This window comes from Conger conger, chromosome 14 (assembly GCF_963514075.1).
Source record: "Conger conger chromosome 14, fConCon1.1, whole genome shotgun sequence".
NCBI classification, from domain to species: domain Eukaryota; kingdom Metazoa; phylum Chordata; class Actinopteri; order Anguilliformes; family Congridae; genus Conger; species Conger conger.
In genome coordinates this window covers 34634020-34645135 of record NC_083773.1, presented here as the reverse complement: position 1 = coordinate 34645135, position 11116 = coordinate 34634020, and positions in this window count along the sequence as shown.

The following is an 11116-nucleotide window of genomic DNA, read 5'->3' as shown; positions in this document are numbered from 1 at the left end:
ACTTTTTGGTCAACTCCAGACATGCTTTGAGATGGTTGTTCTTGAGTAGTGGCTTCTTTCTGGATACAACCCAGAGTCCATTACCTCTATAAGGAAAGACAAATATTAAAATGAATGTTTTTTTTTAACAACAATCTTAACATTGGGGCTTAATACACTATATAGGGTTAATAGAACAATGAAAAACAAGAAAATAGTAAAGGTTCTAGCGTTAGAATCAAACACCCACTATAAAACAATGACTGGCAGTCTCCACTCTAGCAAAAGCTCTCTGGGTTTCTGCACATCTTCTGCACATCTTTCAGTCTAAAAAACTCCAGTTTGCAAAATAGTGTGCTGACAGAAGGACTCTTTCTTTCTTTATTCTTTCCTCATCAGGCAGGAAGTATGTGGAGGGTGAGACAGGAAAGGAGGGCAGAAGATGAGTGCTAAGAGTGGCTGCTCTAGACACTGGGTGGGAATAGAATGTCAATTGGCCAGGGGTGCTAAAATATTTGCCCTGCCTGGTTTCTGGCAGCAGCCAATGAGCGAGGCACAAATACATTGCCCAAAAGAGAAAACACGGCCCTCCAATTGAACCCCAATACGCACTGCAAGTGCACCACACAGCCGGATGCAAGAGGCGTACCCAGCCAAAACTGACACAAATGAGAGAAAAAAGGAAGAAAACTGACTTTAGATGATACTGTCTAATTAATGTATCTTAATAATCACTCGTTATGTCACTTTGTTATCTGATATTTTATTTTATTATTTTACCTCACTATTTTCATTTGCCTAATTTAACATGTATATATATTTTTTTTAATGATAAATTTTCTTTTAATACAATTTTGTTTTGTTTTATTACAAGTATTTGTGTTTATTATTGATATTTCATTCATTTTATTGGCTTTTTACCATTTCATGCATTGCGTGTATCATTTATTCAGTAAAATTCAGTAAAATGTGAGGAAATAGTCCACGGTCTGAATACTTTTGCATGGCACTGTATGAGACAGAGCACTTGCATTATACTGACTATGTGCATGTGTGTATACATACCGTATATATAGAAAAAAAGGGTTTCCATGTCACATTTTTACTGAGATGAAAAGGACATCACACGTCAATGCAATGAGTTAACTATTCACTCTGCTCAGAGCTGTTTAGCCTGTGTGTGAAACATATCATGACATCACTAATAGTGTTTGTTTTAACTGCACTGTTTTCCAACTGGGCAATCTTACTGGTAGTTGACTTTTGTGAATTACGCTATTGGCAGCGTTTGCATTGGAATTTGATTAAATTTGCAACTTACAAGACGCACTGTCAAATTACCAGATGCTTCCACCATAACATATTGCCACTTGCACAGATGAAATAAAACTTTTTCTTTGCTTCATTTCATTTCACTGAATGACTCTGACACTGAATTACTTTGACTCAGACACACATTGACGTGCATGCATGTAATAGTGTTTACACAGAAATGGCACTCTTGACAACCATGAAATGATTCCCAGGCTTTGAATTGGAAGATCTTTTTGTTTTGCTTATTACCCTTGGGTGTTGTACTGGCTCTGTGCATCTGAGGGGCCACACTGAAGGGCCACAGTACCAGGAGGATGGACCAAGGTCTGCAGTGTATTCCACTTGGTTTGAATTCTCTTGAACTACTTATTTTTCTTAAGGAACAGACAGACCTGGTAAATAACTATGTAATGTTTTTGAAATGTTTTGCAAAGCCTTTTCCGTGGTGCTTGCTATTCCCGTAGAGTTCTGTGAGGGGCTCTAGTGGGGCTCAGTCCGTCCTTGATCACTAAGTGGTCTAGGAAGCATGCTGACACATTGTCACTCACTGGAAATAAGGCACCTGAACAAGCAAAGTATTTAGCCCAGCTTTTACAGATAGGGGGGTGTTAAACGCATGATGTCATGTTTCCATACCTCCGTTCCCACCCCTGCACTGCATTTTGATTTAAGTTTGTTTCTTTTCTCCTACATTGCAACTCCTAAATCATCATATTCCCAACATAATCATTATATTTCATTGCTCAGAAATTCAATGCCACTTACTCCATTTTGTTTTCAGTTGCCATCTGTCTCCGTGTTCTCAGACTTTCAAAATAAACACTTGCCCTGTATTGCATGTCATGTGCATACCACCACTGTACTGCTTTGGTGGGGATTTGAATGCATTATTTTATGCAGCCTGTTAAATGGATATAGTTAAATACCAATATTGAATGTAACAACAACAAGAAATACCCCATTAGAAAGTCAGTAATTTTGCAAAAGACGAGCATAATTATGACTTGGCTAGAGGAAAACATTTTAAGACACTACAGCGATGTATTGACTGCTATTAAAATCATATATCCATTTTCCAAAGCCTCAAAAACCACACAATGTTGCTTCAGCCAGACTGTGTCCTTATAAACCTGCAGACTATGATGCTCATGGGAGACTTTGCTTCTGCCAGGGCTAATACGGCTCACTCAAGTACAAAACACATTCACTGAAATATGTGCTCTTGAATTGTCTGGCCTGTTTCCCTTACAGTAAGTAATACAATTATGGTGTCATTTGTAATCTCTCCTTTCTCTTTCAGACATAGCTGGTGCTGCTTGGAAGCCATTTTGGGTGCTTCCTTCTGAACTGAGGTTTACATGGAACTTGAGAAAAAGTTACAATCAAACATGCAGTGCATTCAGTTCCCCATGCCGGAGGGTGGCTTGTGTATACAAAATTCCAAAGCCTGTCAGGCAAAAACAGTCATTTGAATACACCATGCGAGATATATGTTCGATATGCAAATAAAAAATGTAAAACCTAAAAAAAGACAAGCGGCTGGGGCCTGCTGTGGGATTGTTTTTGCATAAGTACCTGATTTCACAGCTCCTGAGCTGTGAAGTAAGCAGTGGCACGCATCGCTGCACCTACAGATTGTTCAAAGGCATCTGAGCATCGAATGGTTTCCTGTCTGACCCTGTCCAAGAATCACAAAATATGTAATCCGCTTCTACATGAGAGATTGGGAAAAATAATAGGCCAACATGAAGCCCACAGTATACACATGTGCAAAGTACCAAAAACACTGGCAGCTTTGAAGTGGGGATGTTTTCACAGAGGGGAGCAAGTGAGGTAATGTTTTAGTTGTCTACAGGTTGCTCTCAGAGCGCTTTTTATGGTAGGTGAGAACATTCCTCTGTTCAGTTGATTCCTCTGTTTCCTCATAAACAACTGGTAAACTGAGGCCAAGTCTGGCTTCTTTTTTATTTTTTGAGTGCAGCTACCCCGTGTCTTTTATGGTTTCTTTTGGACCTCGGTCTCATGTTTGTATGCCTGGATATGCATGTAATGTTCTCTGGTGAAATATTTGTTTAAATCTGTCGGCCTCGTGTTAAAAGGGTCACAAGATATTTCCACATGACAATGGGAATAGTGAGCAGTTAGTCTTCACTACCCTTCCTGAATGGATATTAACTGATATTATCCAGCCCATCTTTGAAGGTTCCTTCTCACCTGTTCCTTTTTCTGTTCAAACCACACAAACTGACCTGACCAGGCTTTCTTAGCAGCTGCTGGGCTGCTCTTTGGGTCATTCATCTCCAGTGTAGCACATGCCCGTCACGTCAGGACCACAAATCTGCTTGAATTTACAAAAGTATTTGTCTTCATCTCCCGAGCCGGACCTTTGGTGAGTTCTCCGCGAAAACCATAGACGAGACATAAAAGCATGCCCTCAGCTGTGAAGCACCCGGCTTATGTTTTTGTATTTTTCAGCTGCACCTCAGGGCTGCAGGTTTTTCTTTTTGCATTGTGTATCTGTTTTTCACTTTGTATCTTTAGGGAGATTATCACCTTTCAGAAGACAGCCAATGTCGTTCAAGGTAAATTGTATCTGGAGAAGTAAGCATTTGGGACTATTTTATCCATACGGATGACATCAGCTGAAAATCACTTGAGTACAATGATGGCATTGACTCTTTGCAGACAGGTTGGATGTGTTCTTTTGGACATTGCATCTGATGTTTGAATAATGACGGTGGTGAAAACTGAGGTTGCGCTCCACATTTCAAAAAGATGCTTTCAGGGTGAGATCATACCCTACTCTAAGTCCATGGATGGGAAAGAGGAATAATCATCAAAATATTTGACATGGATGAATATCCCACAGAGGTTGAAAAGCCAGAAGCCAATTTGATGTCTAGATGATCAGATGGCATATATTTGAGCATTAGTTTTGTTTGGAATAAAGCTCAGCCTATTAGATTTTGTGGTGCCCTGGTGAGCAAATGGCTGTTTGCTCAGGTACTGTCAACCTGTGGTGAATCATACTGCGGTTGTAGTGGCATATTTTGTCTCAAAAAGCATCTATAATATAAACTATACCATATTTGACAGAAGTTGTTTTGAGAAACAGTACATACCTGTGATGCAAAAATAGCTTTTCTATAGCCACCCATCCCAATATATTAATGGTACTTTAATGACATTCCATTTCCCACAGCAAAAATATGGGTTGCTCGGGTGAAGTGAAATTGAACAAGCCTCTCTAATTTCCAAATTCTCCAGTGTTTTTTAGTTGAAATGTGGGGGAAAGGAGTGGTGAACCCCACACCTCTACAGTAAACTTCTGTATCAGTACCTGGGCTATGCAACAAGGGAGAGGACAGAATCTATTTGAGAGCTCCTGGAACCACACGTTGAATAACAATACAATAATTGTGGGCTTTCTGATAGCACTGCTACTGGGAACTAGATTCATTGTTCAGGTGAAATGAATCCCTGCTGAAAAAAACAGCCCCAGCTCGGTTTTTAAACAGCTGGTAGCTGGTTGATCAGCTACCAGCTCAGACAAGCTACTGGGACTAGCTGGTTGATCAGGTCATGCCCAGCTAGACCAGTTTATGACCAGCTTGACCAGCTCAATTTTCAAGATGGTCCAGCTGGCATAGCTGGGTTTTACAGCAGGGATACAACTTGCTTGAAAGTCTCTCCAAAGCACTGTCAGGGATTAATTAATGGTTTCTTTCTGTTGTGTGACTGATAAAGGCAGAGTGAGCTGAGGACAATGCGAACACAAACAGGAAAGCTGGTGCGAATGGAGAGTCTGCTTGGAGCTGGACAGACCCATTCCAGCCACTGGCATTTCCTCAGAGTCACATGATACACCCCTCTTTGTGATCTCACCAAACAAATTATTCGACAGGCCTGTGCAGAGAAGTCACGTTTAAGAATTTGCAGTAGATATGTGCCAGTCATGTCGAAAAACGTTTTAAGACAAAGACTAAAAATGATAAAAACAACAAACAATTTTCGAAACATGGTTTCTAAAGCGCTGATTCTGTGATGACCCTATTATGGCTTCACTGAATGTGCATTTTTGTAACCGTGTTGTGCAACCGGCCCTTGGGGCAGGAGGAGAACACAGAGGTGCCACAAATATCAGGCTTTCATTTCCTTGCTACAAAATCAATCATGTGACCTCTACATATCAAACCAATTAAAAGGCTTGACTGGCCGTGTTTCCTGGTTCTGCGGTGCACAGAGGCTCTGTGCATATTAATAAAGAATGATTCATGAGGACAGGAGAGGAAACATCAGATTCCTGGCCCCCTCCTGTTCCTGTGAGAAAACTTGGGAAAGAAAGCAGCCATAAATAAAGAGTGTCAGTGTGGGGCAGCCATCCTGAGTGAAGGGGGTTAGGGGGTTGGTTTGTCGTGTCGGCCTGGTGGAAATCCCATTGGACATTGGGCATGAAGCTGAAATCACGCACATATGCTAACATACATGAAGAAAAGCAGCTTTGTTTCCATCAAAGAGATTTTCATTTACTACAGCCCTAATGCCACGAGGTCTGTCAATGTCTCATGTATTGCATAAATTATACATTAGAGGTGAGCATCCTCCTTTCAAAGGGATGTGCTTTAAGGTTGAGAAAGGCACTACATGAATGCAGTCTCTTGTTATTATTTTATAATAGTATTACAATGATAATAATATACAGTATACAGTAAATTAGTTCTTGCCTAATTTCACATGGGCCATTCAGCACCATCCAATGCCATTCAATGCGTAAAGAATTTTGCCTCCCTGAACAATTTATTTAAATCACATTTCCAGTAGTTGGATATTTTGCAGAGCAAATGTATCAATCTACAGCTTCTGGCAACAGGGCCTTCCAAAATCAGCAAGGGGGGGGATCAGGAGCAAGCACATTACCCTGGATTCGATCCACCAAACACACAAGCCTGTGAAACAATAAACTTTAATCTAATTAGAAGCAATGGACCTGCTCCTTTTTCATACAGAAATAAACACTTTGGGTGAAGTGTGTGTGAAGGGGAGAGAGGGACAGGCGGGGAGGAGATCTGCTGTCAGAGATGAAGCATGTCTGTGTGCTGCTCTATGTCAGCTCTCAATGCTACTTATACTGTAGCTACCGCTAATACTACATTAGCACTGAAACACAGTGAACAGTGAAACCACACAGTTCAGTGTTAATTCAAGTCTGTTGGACTCATATATATATATGTTTATTTTTTTAGTATATATGTGTGTTAGTATAAAATAACACATTTGGGATTTCCAAATATTCATTTTCCAAAAGATTTAATTTTACAGAGACATTTTTGTATTTAATTTAAAAAGTGACATATTACTGTAAGCAATTTACAACTTTTTACATAAAAACTTGATCAAGGCTGTCTGAGATCAGAAGCAAGGAGCCAACCAAAGTCCAACATGCTTGGAACAACCTCCCTGCTGCCTTAGCCAATGCTGTCCTGTGGTTCTATATCTCGGAGAAGTGATGCAGGTTTAACACCGAAGGGTGGTCACAAAAACTATTGATTAGATTCAGCTTTGAACTATTCTGCCAAATAACTAAAATGTAATGTAAAATGTATCGTAAGTTTATTTAGGACCTTTCATTTTAATAATTTTTGAAAGAATCTTATCTGTACAGAATGTTATACAGGTGCCTAAGACTTTTGCACAGTACTGTATTTTAATTAATAATTTACTTTATCATGAAAAGGCTCTAACAGGAACAGCTTCTAGACTGTAACTACATCAGCACTAAATACTGTTAATACTACATTAGTACTGAAACACAGTGAACAGGGATAGTCTCTATAACTACACAGTAAAATGTTCAGTGTTAATTCAAGTCTGTTGGACTTCACTGTAATGTACTTTAATTAATATTTTACTGTGGACATCAATATGAAAAGGCTCTAACAGGAACAACCTTTATAACTACAGCAACACTAAACACCACTAATTGAAACAGTTTGCAAACATCAGACTGCTAACAAGAACAGCCTCTATAAATAAGAAAGAAGAAAGTTGTAAAATCACCACAGTGGAAGAAAGCAGAGAGCAGCTCTACCAACCATAGTGCACAATGTTAACAAGCAATACAGCAGTGCCAGTGATGATAGGGAGTATGCCACTTCCCAGAAACCCACTGGGTGCCTGGACATATCCACCAATAACCATCAGTGTTGTTTCATTGGTTGTTACTTATTGATTGATGTGGCTCCTCCTTGTAACCTTATTTTATCATCCCTATGTAGGGGATTTCCTGTAGGGCACTCAGCCAATGGCTCTGTCTACAGAAACACGATTCTGGCTACAGAAGGGTCAAACTCGCCTCAGCCATAAAATGAAGGACTGAGAAACTGTCTTTCAGATGGGAAGAGGAATATCTGTCTCTCTTCTCTTTTAAATAATACTATTTTCTGATAAGTAAACAGCTGCCAAGGGCAGCTTGCATTGCAATACCACAAATTTAAACACCAGGAGCACCACAGAACAAACACTTTGACAGGAGATTCAAAGTCCACTTTAAGTTTTTTTTCTCTAATCTGTGGGATTCTCAAAAAGTGCTGACGCAGAGGGTCTTAAACAGAACTCCAGCTGAGAGACTTGTTTTCCTTTCTTAGAATAGTGAAAGGGGCTTTTGGAAGATGGATGGCTTTTCAAGGGCCTGAAACCTGGAAGACGCATAATATAATTTCTGTAAAAGGTGTTGCCTTGACCCTTACCGATGGATAGACACCTGATCTTATGTGAACATTTACTTTGAGAAGAGCCGGTAGGAAGCGCAAGCCTGCCGGGGAAAAAAAGGCTAGTAATTGCATATGTAAGCATTCATACACATGGAGAGAGTTTGACCTCAGAGGAGAAACATTGCGAGAGATTTGGAGCTTTCTTAACGAATCTCCCTGGCGATTTGCGTAAAGTGATTTTCAGAACTATCGCTTCAATACACAGAGACGGTGTTGCAGATGTCTTTGGAATAATTGTGTGACACATAATACCGTCTGAACCCGGACCTTTCCTGAACCCGCCGTTTCTGAGTCCTGACGTCTTCAGCTTTCCCTTGTTATTCCGGCCTCTTGTTTGGCGTGCCTCATTAGGAGTCAGTGCAGAGGGCGTAACCCGATGTTTCTGTATATTTATCTAAATGACGGAACGAGGCGCAATCAAAACGCTGCCTGGGCCAAGGTGTGAAAATGAGGGCCTCTTGAGGGAACTACTCTTCAGAAAGGGAGGAGGGAGGTTATGGCTTCAGCCGGTTAGCATCACTCGGGTCTGAGAGAGTCAGGCGGTAATCTGGGAGCCAAACCCACTCTCTGGTTGGGTGTAGGTTAGGGCTGAAGGCCCAGCTGTGATTTGTGGATTTAAGAAAGAGCGACTGTGCCCATCCTGTCCATCCTCTTCCATGGGATACATTGGCAGGCTCTCTATGATGGAGAGAGGGAGATATTGATGGTCTCTATGATGGAGAGAGGGAGATTTTGAGGGTCTCTATGATGGAGAGAGGGATATATTGATGGTCTCTATGATGGCGAGAGGGAGATTTTGATGGTGACTATGATGGAGAGAGGGATATATTAATGGTCCCTATGATGGAGAGAGGGAGATTTTGATGGTCTCTATGATGGAGAGAGGGAGATTTTGATGGTCTCTATGATGGAGAGAGGGAGATATTGATGGTCTCTATGACGCAGACAGATATTGCTGGTCTGGAAATATCTGTACAGGGGTGGTGAATTTACATTGAGTGATGAGTTACAAGCTGTCTGTAACTATGCCTATGCCCGCTTCGCCCAAACACACTCAGAAAACACACCACACAAACACATACACATAATATGCCCACACACATTCTCACAATGACTCTGCCGATATGAATGCACATGCACTATCCCACCCACCCACAGACACAGTGGCGTAATCTTTCCAGACCTTGCTACATACGTTCCGTGTTTCCAGGCTTAGGGTGAGTCACCCTTTTGGGGGTGTGGGAAATGGTGATATTTCAATGCCATAAATAATAAGCACAATGTATAATTCATGTAGTAGACCTTTTTACTGTCTACTATTGTCACAGAACCCCCAATCAAGTACCCCCAAAGTGTGAAATATCTGAATCTATTTCACACCATTTAACCCCATTTATAGCCAAACAGGGACATTACATTGATTGAAGGCCAAGATGGTTTGAGTCACCTATTCATGCAACATTCATGTCTCATTCAACACACGATACAGCCTGCATGTCTTGTACAGTTCAGCCATGGCCCTGCAGAACTGTATAGGGTCATCCACACAGCTGAACTCACATTCCCAAAGTGCATTGTGCTGATCCGTTCTTATATAAATCACAGAGGCAACAATAATATATGCTACGACTTCAACATCTTGAGGCAATATGCTGCGCTGTTTAAAGAAAAGGTTTTATGGGGAATTAAGACCTCAGTAAGTGTTGAAAAGTTCATTTGGCGACCCGAGCCAACGTTTGTCTCTTTCTGGGGTAGCTGAGTGGCTGGGGCATCCTGTTTGGATTGGCACTAGCCTTGGGACCAACACACACCAGCAAGAGGTGACCTCATATCTTTAAAGATTCTGCTAATGTGCAATCACTCCCCAAATGTCGAACAGCCGAGAGACCTGCTGTTCAGATTTCCTGCCCAGGGGCAGGTCTCCACTTGCGCCTAATTGCAAATCTTAATTACTAATTTATTTATTTTATTCAGCTCCAAACCTCACTGCGCAGACAATGCTAAAAAGATCGAGCTATACAACACTCCTAAACGATGAAAAAAGGCTCAATAGCACGACACGTCATATTTAATCAGTCCAATTAACCGCTGAGAAAACTGCTATTGTATAAAATAAATCCATATTATGAGTCAGTTTTAGATTTAATAAGCTCCTTATATGGTGCCATAACCTAAACCTCAGACATTTTGTAGTGAACCACCAGGGGCTGCTGTTGACCCTGAATCCTTGCTCCTGCACCTGGGTGACTCACATTCTCATGCAAGTCTCACCAGCTGACCATCATTCAACCACTGGCATCACCAAATGTTTTTGTATTTTTGACAAGAACTTCGTAGTAAAGCTTAGTTTTTTATGTACATTAGTGGATCTAGCAGTCAAACCGTAATTTGAAGCGATGCTGTTTTGTGCTTCCCCGTGTGACTGCGTCCTGTTCGGCTGAGGTGTAGTGGCGCGGTGCTGGTGGGCTGTCGGAGCTCTTGCAGGGGGCAGCCCTGTTCATCGCCTGCTTGTTTTATGGTGACTTTACGGCTGCAGCCTGGTATTTCACAGCCTGTCCCACCAGGCTCTTTACAGCGGCAGCGATAGCACCCCCAAAAAACTGTCCTCATGTACTTACCTCTGCAGCTCTCTCTGCCTCTAATTTCAACAATTCACCAAGGGATCCTAACCCTAACCCCCGTCCTCCCCCCAACACACACACACACACACACACACACAAACACTAATCAATTCACAGAGGGCCGAGCTTCACAGAGGCTTGCTTTAGCAGCTCTGCTTCCCCCCTCTAATTTACGTTCATTTGAAACTCGGTCAGCAAAACGCAGAATTTTTTTTTAGAAGTTAATGCAGCCACCAGGCAGAAAATAATAATAAACCCCCATGGAGGCCTCATTCCCATCTAGTAGTAGTGCAAACAATAAAATAAGTCCCAGTCGTGTAAACAACTGGAAGGTGCAATAAAGTGGGCCTGATGAGTGATGTCAGCACAGGAGGTTCCAAGGGCCATTCCACTCGTAAATTACAAACTGCAACAACATGCCGGGAAAGCGAC